The sequence below is a fragment of the Pan paniscus genome, chromosome 2, assembly GCF_029289425.2.
Source record: "Pan paniscus chromosome 2, NHGRI_mPanPan1-v2.0_pri, whole genome shotgun sequence".
In the NCBI taxonomy this organism is placed as follows: domain Eukaryota; kingdom Metazoa; phylum Chordata; class Mammalia; order Primates; family Hominidae; genus Pan; species Pan paniscus.
In genome coordinates this window covers 88,927,336-88,941,159 of record NC_085926.1, presented here as the reverse complement: position 1 = coordinate 88,941,159, position 13,824 = coordinate 88,927,336, and positions in this window count along the sequence as shown.

The following is a 13,824-nucleotide window of genomic DNA, read 5'->3' as shown; positions in this document are numbered from 1 at the left end:
TATGAGGCCAGCATCATCCTGATACCAAAACCTGACAGATTAAACAAAAAAAGAAAACTTCAGGCCAATAACCTTCATGAGCATCGATGCAAAAATCCTCAACAAAATACTGGGTAAAGTGAATCCAGCAGCACATCAAAAAGCTCATCCACCACAATCAAGTAGGCTTCATCCCTGGAATGCAAGGTTTGTTCAACATACACAAATCAGTAAATGTGACTCATCACATAAACAGAAATGGCGACAAAAAATTGACATGATTATCTCCATAGATGCAGAAAAGGCTTTTGATGAAATTCAACACCCCTTCATGTTAAAAACTTTCAATAAACTAGATATTGAAGGAAGATACCTTAAAATAATAAGAGCCATATATGACAAATCCACAGCCAACATTATGTATGAGCAAAAGCTGGAAGCATGCCCCCTTGAAAACCAGTACAAGATAAGGATGCACTCTGTCACTACTTTTATTAAACATAGTATTAGAAGGCCTGGTAAGAGCAATCAGGCAAGAAAAAGAAATAAAGATCATCCAAATAGGAAGAGAGGAAGTCAAACTATCTCTGTTTGCAAATGACATAATACTATATGTAGAAAACCTCATAGTCTTGGCCCAGAAGCTCCTTACACTGATAAACAACTTAAGCAAAGTCTCAGGATACAAAATCGATGTACAAAAATTACTATCATTCCTAGATACCAAGAACAGTCAAACTGAGAGCAAAATCAGGAACACAATCGAATTCACAATTGCCAATAAAAGAATAAAATATCTAGGAATATTGCCAACCAGGGAGGTGAAAGATCTCTAAAAGGAGAACTACAAAATGCTCCTCAGAGAAATCAGAGATGATAGAAACAAATGGAAAAGCATCCCATACTCATGGATAAGAAGAATCAATATTGTTAAACTGGCCATATTACCCAAAGAAATTTATAGATTCAATGTTATTCCTATCAATCTATTAATGACATTAACAGAACTAAAAAAAAAGCTATTGTAAAATCCATAAAAAAACAAAAATGAGCCCTAATAGCCAAAGAAATCCTAAACAAAAAGAGCAAACCTGGATGCATCACACTACCCAGGTTCAAACTATACTACATGTCTACACTAACCAAAACAGTATGGTACTTATAAAAAAAGAGACACGTAGGTCAATTGAACAGAATAGAGAGTTCAGAAATAAGACAGCCTGCCTACTACTATCTGATTTTTTACAAAGTTGACAAAAATAAGCAATAGGAAAAGAACTCCCTACTCAATAAAATATGCTGGAATAACTGGCTAACCATATGCAGAATATTGAAACTGGACCCTTTCGTTATACCACATACAAAAATTAACTAAAGATAAATTAAAGACCTAAATGTAATACCCAAAGCTATTTAAAACCCTGGAAGAAAACCTCGGAGTACCATTCTGGACATAGGCACGGGCAAAGTTTTGTGATGAAGATGTCAAAAGCAATTGCAACTAAAGCAAAAAGTGACAAGTGGGATCTTATTAAACTAAAGAGCTTCTACACAGCAAAAGAAACTATCAACAGAGTAAACAGACAACCTTCAGAATGGGAGAGAAATTTTGCAAACCACGCATCTGACAAAGATCTAATATCCAGCATCTATAAGGAACTTAAACAAACTTACAAGAAAAAGACAACCCCATCATAAAGTGGGCAAAGGACATGAACAGACACTTTTTGTAAACTTTTATTTTAAGTTCAGGGGTAGAGGTGGAGGTTTGTTACATAGGTAAACTCGTGTCATGGGGGTTTGTTGTACAGATTATTTTGTCACCCAGGTATTAAGCCTAGTACTCATTATTTTTCCTGATCTTCTCCCTCCTCCCACCCTTGCCCTCCAGTAGGCTCTAGTATCTGTTGTTTCCCTCTATGTGTTCATGTATTCTCATCATTTAGCTCCCACATATAAGTGAGATACAAGCAAGAACATGTAGTATTTGGTTGTCTGTTCCTGTATTAGTTTGCTAAGGATACTGGCCTCCAGAACCAAACATGTTCATGCAAAGAACATGATCTCATTCCTTATTACAGTTGTATAGTATTCCATGGTGAATATGTACCACATTTTCTTTATCCAGTCTATCATTGACGGGCCTTTAGGTTGATTCCATGTCTATGCTATTGTTAACAGTGCTGCAGTGAACATATGTGTGCATGTGTCTTTATGATAGAACAATTTGTATTCCTTTGAGTATATACCCAGTAACAGGATTCTGTCCTTTTCTTTTGAAAAGGATACTTTAAAAAAAAATTCAAGAGTTTTGGAGAAAAAGGTGGTGTTTTGTCGCATGGAAATGGTCTTTAGTGGTGATTTTCGAGATTTTGGTGCACCCATCACCAGGGCAGTGTACACTGTACCCAATGTGTAGTCTTTTATCCCTCACTCCCCTCCCACCTTTCACCCTGAGTCCCCGAAGTCCATTATATCATTCTTATGCCTTTGCATCCTCATAGCTTAGCTCCCGCTTATAAGTGAGAACATATGATATTTTGTTTTCCATTCCTGAGTTAATTCACTTAGAATAATGGTGTCCAGCTCCATTAAGGTTGTTGCAAATGCCATTATTTCATTACTGTTTATGGCTGAATAATTATCCATGGTTTGGAAAAGTGTCCAAAGGACACTTTCCAAAAGACATACGTGCAACCAATGAGAATATGAAAAAAAAAAAGCCCAACATCACTGGTGATTAGAAAAATGCAAATCAAAACCACAATGAGATGCCATCTCACACCACTCAGAATGGCTATTATATAATAAAAATAAACAAATAACAGATGCTCGTTAGGTTGCAAAGAAAAAGGAATACCTATATACTGTTGGTGGGAGTGTAAATAAGTTCAGTTGTTGTGCATTGTAGCAGTGTTTACAACAGCAAAGACATGTAATAAACCTAAATGCCCATGAAGGTATATGGATAAAGAAATGTGGTCAATGTACACTATGGAATACTATACAATCATAAAGAAGAACAAGATCGTGTCCTTGACAGAAATGTGGATGGAGCTGATGCCATTTTCCTTAGCAAACTAACACAGAAACAAAATCAAATACTGAGTGTGCTCACTTATAAGTGGGAGCTAAATGATGAGAATACATGGATACATAGAGGGGAATGGCAGACCCCGGGACCTACTGGAGGGTGAAGGTGGGGACAAGGCAGAGGATCAGGGAACGCAACTTACAGGTACTAGGCTTAATACCTGGGTGACAAAATAATCTGTACAACAAACCCTCCTTTGTTACCTATGTAATAAATCTGCCGTGAACTTAAAATAAAAATAAAACAAAAAAAAAGATGCAGAACATTTTCGTCATTCCCAAAAACAAATGCTCTTTTGCAGCAAATTGCCTTCCCCCAACTAGCCCCTGGCAACCACTGACCTGTTCCCTGTTCTAATAATTTTACTTGTTCCAGAATGTCATATAAGTGGAGTCACACAGAATATAACAATTTGAGTGTGATTTCTTTCATGTAGTATAATAAATTTGAGATTAATCCACATCAAAATTTTTTATCATGTTCTTGCTCATTTTTCTATTGAAATCATATTTTCTTATTAATTTTCAGGCCCCATAAAGAATATTCAATCCAAACATATCACATTCATTGCAAATATTTTTCATTTATCCTATATTCCTCCTGGATATTTACACTATGCTCTCCACCCCTTTGGGATCCCCCTGTCTCCCATCTATCTACAGGAAACTTCATGACACTTAACATTGACATGTCAAGTTTATACAGTATAAACTTGCTTTTCAAATGATCAGCTCTACATTGCTGTATTAGTCTGTTTCCATGCTGTTGATAAAGACATACCTGAGCCTGGGAAGAAAAAGAGATTTAATGGATGTACAGTTCCACATGGCTGGGGAGGTCTCACAATCATGGCAAAGACAAGGAGGAGCAAGTCACACATCTTACATAGATGACCCGGCAACGAGAGAGCTTGTGCAGGAAAACTCCCATTTTTAAAGCCATCAGATCTCATGAGACTCATTCACTATCACAAGAATGGCTCAGGGAAGACCTGCCCCCATAATTGAATCACCTCCCACCAGGTTCCTCCCATGAAACATGGGAATTGTGGAGTTACAATTCAAGATGAGATTTGGGGACATAGCCAAACCATATCAATTGCCAAAAAAAGTGGGTAAAGTTCAACCCGTTGTTGAGAGCCCTCAAAATGACAACTCCATTAACAGCAATGACAATGGGAATTACAATTTTTATTGAGCACTATGCTGTGTGTTTCAGGGTATGGTATGTTGAATAATGGTCCTTCAAATATGTCCACATCCTAATCCCCAGAAAATGCAAATATGTTACAATACATGGCAAAAGTGGCTTTGTAGATATGATTAAAAATTTTGAGATAGGAAGATAATGCTGAATTATCAGGGCAACCCTAATATAATCACATGGGTCTTTATAAGATGGAGTCAAAAGGGCTAGTGTCAGAGAAGTTGTGATAACAGAAGTCAGAGAGGCGGAAGATTTGAAGATGTTGTACTGCTGGCTTTGAAGACAGAGAAACAGGTTATGAGCCAAAGAATGTAGATGGCGCCCGAAAGCTGGAAATGGCAAAGAAATAGATTCTCCCTAGCAACTCCAGTTGAAATACAGCCCTGATAACTCTACTTTGGACTTCAGACCTCTGGAACTGTCAGATACTAAATTTGTGTTGTTTTAGGTCACTGATTCAGGTAATTTGTTACCGCAGCAGTAGGAAACGAATACACAGGGTCACATGACTGGTAAGTAGTGAAGCAGTGATTTCAAGTCTTCCATATTTGATTTTCAAATCTCTGATCTTCCTTCTCATACAGACAACTTACATTTCTAATTACAAATGAATAAATAACGATGACATGACCATATTAATTTCAAATAGTTTGTATCATTTTTAAATTTGTGTCAAATAATTTACTCTGATATTTTCTTCTAAACATATAAGTATGTTAAAATAGCCAAAATTTTGCTTCTTGGAATGCTAACTTCAGTTCCTCCAATGTATTTTGTGTTTACTATTTTCTTAGCTGGAGTCCTGTCCTTCCTCTCCCTGCAACACACACATTGATTATGAGCCATTTTACCAGCACCTAATGCAAATGTTACTTCCCTCATTAATGCAGTACTGATCTTTTCAATATCCGTGACTCCTTGTTGCACTGGGTATCTCTTTTACAATCATGTATTATACTGTGCCATGTTTTATAGTTATTTATATGTGCCTTCTTTCTCTTTTAGATTGTGAGTTGCCTGAATCTGTGCCTCTGTTTTGTAATCATGAGTTCCTAGCCTAGGATATGGCTCCAGGTAGGTGATCAGTAGAAATATGTCGAATTGAACTATAACTGCTTAGAGCTGTGTCTTTATAAGCCAGCTCTGACCCATTTAATAACTTCTAGTTCTGCCACAAGGCTTTAATAAATATGGTGCAAGCTCCAAAAATGCACTTTTGGGTCAAATATATTGAGTTCAATCCTCCTCTCCACAAATATTGCTGAAATGAGCCTGGATTCCATCCCAGTTTCTGTCAAAAGGAACTTTATAGGCAACTCTTGGCTTTGGCTAAGGCCCTTATCCCAGAGACTCAAAGGCCATTATAGCTGCAAATGCTTCAAATCATAACAGAAAAGAAGGTTATATTACTAAATGATGTGAACTTTTTCAAATTCAACACATCAATCATTCTTTTTAAAACTGTAAATTCTCTGTACAGTATAACACATTTATGAAGTAAAGTTATTTTACATTTTGCTGGCTAGCATTAAAAGCTTATAACTTATTTTTAAAATTTTGTATCTAGTATTCTTACATTATTAGCTTCCAATTGGCAATGGCCCATTAGCAAATAATATTCTTCTTAATTGTTATAGGTTATTCTTTTCCTTAATGTAAACATCTACATTAGGCTATTCAGACATTTATTTGAATTATTCTCATAGGTATTATTATGAAATCCTGGATCAATTATAATACCTATATTATTTGTCTTATTCATTTGCTTGTAGGTTCCTGATATTGGCCTTAATGATTGCTGAAAATGTCTTAAACATATATGTTTCTCATAGGATGTTCTAAAAGTTTGCCAGATAGAATAGAAACAACTTTATCTCTCTTTCTCTCTCTCTCTCTCTCTATATATATATATATGTATCTAATCAATGTCTGTGTCAACCTATAACTTATTTCTGCATCCTACACATCTGAAGAGGCTCAAGAGTGTAAATATATCAGCATAAAAATTTTGTAATCATGCAAGGGTCCTGATGTTAACATTTCATGTTTCTGTATTTCAGGAATTTTTTTCAAAGCTTACCATTAGTCATTTTAGTATGGTTCAAATATCCTATACACCAATGCTTGCCCTATTTCTAGCTGGTGACAGACTCATTACTAAAGGCATATGCTTTGAATATCTGTGGTAGATCATTCATGGAGTAACATTTTTAGAAATCGGATTTTCAAAGCCCATTTTCCCCTAAAAGGTCACTTTAGGAAAGATTACTGCTTCTTCACAACCACAGGTTTTCAAGGTTGAAGTAATGGGTACTGTCTTGGAGACTACAGCATTTAGCAACTGGGAAATATTCCTGAATTAATTATTTTTGGCATGTAGATGAACATACCCATTTTTGAGTGGTTAGGGGAAGGGAATGTGAGGTCAAATGTCTTTGGACCTCAAGAATTTTTTTGTTGATGTTGTTCTTGGCCATATATTTTAAAGTACCCGTGCTCATATATTCAAAATATACTGCTGTTACTGCTTTGTGTAAAACCATCATAGTCGAAAAGTGATGATGCTAGAGTCACAGAAGCTTGGTTTAAGTTCTTGTCTAAGTTCTTGGTGTTTCCTCATCTGTTAAAATAAGAAAACTCTATTCCAGCATTGTTGTGAGAATCACAAATGGTATTTTACCTGCAGTTCCTTATATATAATGAGTATTTCACTAATAAAGTTATTACTATTACCCGATGACATTTATAAAAAGAAAAACTAGTCTGTTTTTCATTATCATTGAGAATTATAGATAAGAGTTAAGTCTCTCCACATCAGGCTAGGCTCAACTGATAAGTCCACGTTTTCATGAAGGACAAGGTTTTAATATTGTTCTCTTAGTCCATTTGTGTGCTATAGCATAATATCTCATACAAGGTAATTTATAACGAACAAAAATTTTATTTCTCACAGTTATGGAGGAAAAGTCCAAGATGAAGGTGTCAGCATCCAGTGAGGGCTTCTTGCTCTGTCCTAACAAAATGGAAGGCAGAGGGCAAAAAGGCACAAGAGAGTGAACCCATGCCCAGGAGCCCTGTTTATAATGACATTAATTGAATAGTACTAATTAGTTATTAGTACTATTAATAAAGTACTGAGGTAGGATATGGTGCCATTTAAAGATACTCATTTTAGTTTAGGTTACATTTCTTAAACCATACTGAAAATTATGTGTCACATGACCTAAACACCTCCCATTAGGCCCACCTTCCAACACCGGGCATTAAGTTTCAGACACACAGATTCTGGGGACACGTTCAAAAATAAATTGTCACTTTGATTAATTTTTAAATTGTGATTTTAGATGTTTTGCAGGATTACAGATAGGAATTGTGTAATATGATGACAAGAGAAATATTAAAGATATAAGGATAAAAGGCAAGATGTGGTAGCTGGGAAACACTAAGAGTAGAGAGGAAATTTACAGGGGAGTTTTTCAAATATTTACAATGTATCCATTATATTTATTTCTCATCCCTCAAATAAAACTTCTACATCATAGAATAAAGAAATCTACATCACTTTTCAATGTTTTCAAATTGAATTTGTATGTACGTATGTGTGTGTGCACCGACATGCAATTGTGTCTATTTTCTCGACTGCGGTAATGTACTGAAGTAGCATATGATGTAGTTTAAAGACACCTAACTTAATTTAGGTTACATTTTTTGGGCCTCATCCAAAGTTATTTATACAATCTTGCTTAATTAATCATTTCCATTGTGTAATGTTATTAAAGAAGGAAATAAAGAAGGAAAAACAGTCAATTCAGTGATCTGCTTCTTATGAAATTTAACTGAACCAATTTGTGCTAACTAAACTCATGAAAAGCAAACTACCAGTTGAAGTTGAAGTGTCAACTCATGCAGAAAGACTTCAGTGAGCAAAACTGGGCAGAGGAAATGCTCTCTCTTATCTGCCTTTAAACTATCAGGAAGGACATCAACAAGCATTGTGTAGTAGAGTTAGCTTTGTGCCTTTCTTTTCATCCTTTCATATTGTAAATTTCTTCAATATAGAGAATGTGTTCTTACTTATTTTTCTATGCTTAGCTCAATGAATATTTGTTATTTGTTTTAAGAAATTTTAGTTTATGAGATGGAATATCATTTTTTCACATAGAATGAAATTTTCCAACATACTTCTTTAGTGCCTGGAGTAATTATATTTGCAAACTGTGGCATCTTTTTCTACTATAAAATTATATGCTGACCATGCAATCCAGGCAAAGGGATTTCTGTGGTCTTGAGGGATATTTCATTCAGGCTGTGGTAGAGCCTGGAAAATTATCTTGCTTTCTATAAAGCACAACTTTCTAATGGCTCAAGTGCCTATGCCTCTCAAATATTGTCTGGATACCATTTCAATCATTCTATAATAATACCGATTTATTATTTTGCTTTATTTATTCTCCCCAGATTGCATAAAAAATGCCATGCCCCTGAGAGACTACATTTTTTTAAACAAATTAAAATTAATTAAATCACAAACGTCTTGCTTTACAACAAAGTTACAGACTGTCTCTTAGGGTGAATTACTTTTACAAATTATTAATCTCTTCATTATGAATTTATTATTTTACTTTAAAAGAGTGACATTTTATGGTCTGGCCCTGAGATTCTTCGAGCATATGATATTTGGAGCTGGGAGCTGCTGTCCTAACAATGAAGACAGCAATAAATGAAATATAAGGCTTTAGAACTTTTTCTGCTTTCTAGATTTAGAAAACAAATTTTTAAGAAATTATTCTGTCTCTCTCCCACTGTGTGTGTGTATGTGTATGTGTGTGCATGTGTCTGTCTCTCCTGCCTCTTTTTCTTAAAAATCAGGCAATGAAACAATTATTTTTCATGCATTAAATAAAACTAAATTGAATACATTTGCTAGTTATTTTAGTTCCACGTAAGTTTAACATGAAGGTAAAGGAAAATAGAATTTGGGATACCTACTGAGTTAATTTCCATATTTCTGTTAGATTTTGGTCTTATGCCTTCTAGCACTTTTTAAGAAACTGGGACAAAATAGTGAAATGCAGCATCCAAATGGAATATGGAGGTTTTGGATTTCCTAATGGAAAACTGAAATATATACTTTTTTCATACTTAGTGAATGCTCTTTCAATAGACAGAATATTATACTTTAGGCCATAAATGAAAGAAATTAAATACTGTATCAGCAAATGGTGAAAGGGAAAAAAACACACAGACATAAACATATTCTTACAAAGAAGCTTTTGGGTGGCCTGAAGGGAAAAAAAAGCCCTCAATTAAAACCAAATGTTTAATGTGTATCCAAACTATAAAACTTACCTGTCAAAATTAACCCCACCCTTAGCCATTTGAAAAAAATTATCTAGCAAAGAAGAGAGCAATTAATTTCAGTTTCAAATCATGTGATAGAGGACTATCAAGTTGCTCCAACTTTTTACTCAACTTGGTGATTCTGTAATATCTCTGAACAGAAAAAAATTGTTTTTTATTACAGTGGACATTTATTGTATGTCTATTGTATGCCATTACTATGAGAAGCACCAGAGAAACAAAGATTCTTAAATCTCAGGCCTTTCATATAAGGGACTCAAAATCTAGCAAAGGAGAAAGGAGGTGGTGATGCAATTTACTTTTTAAATCAATGAGATTGATTGTAGTGTCTAATAGCAGTGTTTTTTTTTCATTTTCTTATGTTTATTGGGTTTTAATAAGATGTGGAAGAGATTATTTAATGAATAAATTATTTGAAAATGGAATTGCCCTCACAGTTAGTCTTAGATTGTGCTTACATGCATGAGAGAACTGAGTGGATTTGTCACCTGAGCGAAGTCTCATTTACCTCTTTTCCAGAAATGCATTGTTAGCAGGAATACACTATGTATACACTTGTAGTGACCTATTTTATTGTTTATTCAGATTTTCAAGTTCTGTCCTTAACTCACATCAAAACCACTACTCTCTAAATTAAAGCTGCAAATCAAACTGCCTGAACCAAGTCTGCATCTGAGATTAGTGCTCAGATATTTCGTATTCAAAGAATTTGTTACTGAGAGATGCATTATATTCCTCTTATTTTCCCTTTGAAATCACCTTAACAGCAGCTCCATTCCAACTGATTTGGTGAGATGAATGCCATTTACACTTCAGTTTTCACCTTTTTAAAAATGCTCATAAGGGAATAAATCTACACTTTCCAAAATGATTGTGCATAAGGAAGTCTGGGGCTGCTAAGAGGAGGTGTTAGACACGTATGGGAATGTATTAGGTACAATCACACCTATATCTCAATGATTTCCTAAGTGATAGAGCTAAAGCATACAGGGGAACTGAGAGAGTTGGCAAAGATTAATTATACTTGACTTTCCTCTCACTAATTACAAACGTCTAAAACTTTATAACTTCTATTGGCAGGGCATTTTGTTATAAACCTTTGTAGAAATAAATATGAGATATGCAATTAGTTATTAAACACATTTAATTTGCTAATTTGTATAAAAGAACATATGAGTTATGATGTCTTGGCATTAAAATATGAACACTAGTTTATATGCAAGTAGGTTATCTTGCTTTTTCAATAACATGATAAGACTCTTCAACCTTTGTAATAATCACATGGTTGTGCCATTTGCTTTCCTATAGTGATTTACAGTAAAGTCCTCAAACAACAAGAAAAAAGAAATTGGTGAGCTCGAAAAACTATGTGCTACCAAAAACCAAGAATATAGGAGGGTAAAAAGAAATTGAATGAGTGGAATTCAGATTACTCATGGGTTGAAGTAGCCCTAAAAAAAAAGGAAAGCTAGCTGATGCTTACAGCAGGAAAAGAGAGACAAACACTGTCACCACCCTTATTATGGCCCAGGAAGGAAAAGTGTGTATTAAAAAAAAAAAAAAAAAAAAACAGATTTGGAGATAGATAGATTTGGGTCAAAATTCTATCTCTACCATTTATTATTTGTGTAATCATAAAATACCTTCAGATTCATCATTTCTTTTATTTTTATTATTATAATTTAAGTTCTAGGGTACATGCGCACAATGTGCAGGTTTGATACATAGGTATACATGTGCCATGTTGGTTTGCTGCACCCATCAAACCGTCAACTATATTAGGTATTTCTCCTAATGCTATCCATCCCCCAGTCCCCCACCCCACAAAAGACCCCGGTGTGTGATGTTCCCCGCCCTGTGTCCAAGTGATCTTATTGTTCAATTCCCACCTATGAGTGAGAGCATGCGGTGTTTGGTTTTCTGTCCTCGTGATAGTTTGCTCAGAATGATGGTTTCCAGCTTCATCTATGTCCTTGCAAACCCAAAGTACATGAACTCATCTTATTTTATGGCTGCATAGTATTCCATGGGCTATATGGGCCACATTTTCTTAATCCAGTCTATCATTGATGGACATCTGGTTTGGTTTCAAGTCTTTGCTATTGTGAATAGTGCCACAATAAACATAGGAGTGCATGTGTCTTTATAGTAGCATGATTTATAATCCTTTGGGTATATACCCAGTAATGGGATTGCTGGGTCAAATGGTAATTCTAGCTCTAGATCCTTGAGGAATCGCCACACTGCCTTACACAATGGTTGAACTAATTTACGCACCCACCAACAGTGTAAAAGCGTTCCTATTTCTACACATCCTCTCCAGCATCTGTTGTTTCCTGATTTTTTTAATGATTGCCATTCTAACTGGCTTGAGATGGTATCTCATTGTGGTTTTGATTTGCATTTCTCTGATGGCCAGTGATGATGAGCATTTTTTCATCGGTCTGTTGGCTGCATAGATGTCTTCTTTCGAGAAGTGCCTGTTCTATACTTCTGAAAGTGTATAGAAAGAAGTGCCTGTTCTATACATCAAAAATTGCCCACTTTTTGATGAGGTTGCTTGTTTTTTTCTCATAAATTTGTTTGAGTTCTTTGTAGATTCTGGATATTAACCCTTTGTCAGATGGATAGATTGCAAAAATTTTCTCTCTTTCTGTAGGTTGCCTGTTCACTCTGATGGTGGTTTCTTTTGCTGTGCAGAAGCTCTTTAGTTTAATTATATCCCATTTGTCTATTTTGGCTTTTGTTGCCATTGGTTTTGGTGTTTTAGTCATGAAGTCCTTGCCCATGCCTATGTCCTGAATGGTATTGCCTAGGTTTTCTTCTAGAGTTTTTATGGTTTTAGGTCTAACATTTAAGTCTTTAATACATCTTGAATTAATTTTTGTATAAGGTGTAAGGAAGGGATCCAGTTTCAGCTTTCTACACATGGCTAGCCAGTTTTCCCAAAACAATTTATTAAATAGGGAATCCTTTCCCCATTTATTGTTTCTGTCAGGTTGGTCAAAGATCAGATGGTTGTAGATGTGTGGTGTTATTCCTGAGGACTCTGTTCTGTTCCATTGGTCTATATCTCTGTTTTGGTAACAGTACCATGTTGTTTTGGTTACTGTAGCCTTGTAGTATAGTTTGAAGTTAGGTAGTGTGATGCCTCCAGCTTTATTCTTTTGGGCTTAGGATTGTCTTTCCAATGTGGGCTCTTTTTTGGTTCCATATGAACTTTAAAGTAGTTTTTTTCCAGTCCTGTGAAGACAGTCATTGGTAGCTTGATGGGGATGGAATTGAATCTATAAATTACTTTGGGCTGTATGGCCATTTTCAGGATATCGATTCTTTCTATCCATGAACAAGGGATATTCTTCTATTTGTTTGTGTCCTCTTTTATTTCCTTGAGCAGTGGTTTGTAGTTCTCCTTGAAGAAGTCCTTCACATCCCTTGTAAGTTGGACTCCTAGGTATTTGATTCTCTTTGTGGGAATTGCGAATGGGAGTTCGCTCATAATTTGGCTCTGTTTGTCTGTTAATGGTGTATAAGAATGCTTGTGATTCTTGCACATTGATTTTGTATCCTGAGACTTTGCTGAAGTTGCTTATCAGCTTAAGGAGATTTTGGGCTGAGACAATGGGGTTTTCTAAATAATCATGTCATCTGCAAACAGGGACAATTTGACTTCCTCTTTTCCTAATCGAATTCCCTTTATTTCTTTCCCTTGACTGATTGCCCTGGCCAAAACTTCCAACACTATGTTGAATAGGCGTGGTGAGAGTGGGCATCCCTGTCTTGTGGGAGTTTTCAAAGGGAATGCTTCCAGTATTTGCCCATTCAGTATGATATTGGCTGTGGGTTTGTCATAAATACCTCTTATTATTTTGAGATATATTCCATCAATATCTAGTTTATTGAGTGTTTTTAGCATGAAGGACTGTTGAATTTTTTCAAAGGTCTTTTCTGCATCTATTGAGATAATCATGTGGTTTTTCTTGTTGGTTCTGTTTATGTGATGGATTACATTTATTGATTTGCGTATGTTGAACCAGCCTTGCATCTCAGGGATGAAGCTGACTTGATCATGGTGGATAAGCTTTTTGATGTGCTGCTGGATTCGGTTTGCCAGTATTTTATTGACGATTTTCGCATCGATGTTCATCATGGATATTGGCTTAAAATTCTCTCTCTCTTTTTTT